Source organism: Pygoscelis adeliae, unplaced genomic scaffold, assembly GCF_000699105.1.
Source record: "Pygoscelis adeliae isolate BGI_AS28 unplaced genomic scaffold, ASM69910v1 Scaffold114, whole genome shotgun sequence".
In the NCBI taxonomy this organism is placed as follows: domain Eukaryota; kingdom Metazoa; phylum Chordata; class Aves; order Sphenisciformes; family Spheniscidae; genus Pygoscelis; species Pygoscelis adeliae.
The window spans coordinates 4,639,437-4,639,775 of NW_008824587.1; the positions used below are offsets into that span (position 1 = coordinate 4,639,437).

The 339-nt window shown below is 64.0% G+C and overlaps 1 protein-coding gene across 1 annotated transcript in view; it reads right to left on the minus strand.

Annotated features, from left to right (window-relative positions):
* ENDOG (endonuclease G) overlaps nt 1-339 on the minus strand; it is a 3,235-nt gene that overhangs the window by 1,741 nt on the left and 1,155 nt on the right. The window lies entirely within an intron of this gene.

Consider the following 339-nt stretch of genomic DNA (forward strand, 5'->3'; position numbering starts at 1 on the left):
CCCCGGACGTGTGTTTTGGCAAGCATCTGTCCGCCTGTTTAACTGCGCTCCTGCAACGAGCCGCGCTGAACAGTCTCTCACGGTTTGAGAGGAGCGCGCAGGCAGGCGCGTTTGCAGGGTGGCTGTTGTTAAGTTTAGCAGGAAATACAGCACCCTCGGGTGACTTCGGCCACTTTGGACCCTCTCCGCCCGAACCACTAACCCCAGGGACAAACACACGGCAGAGCCCGAGACGCTCCGAGGTGGTTTCCAGCAGGGAGCAGCATCTGCCCTTGAACTCAAGGCAGCTCCGGCTTCCCCCCCCCTCCCCCCGCCCCGGGCGCGGCGAGTCCGCCTGCG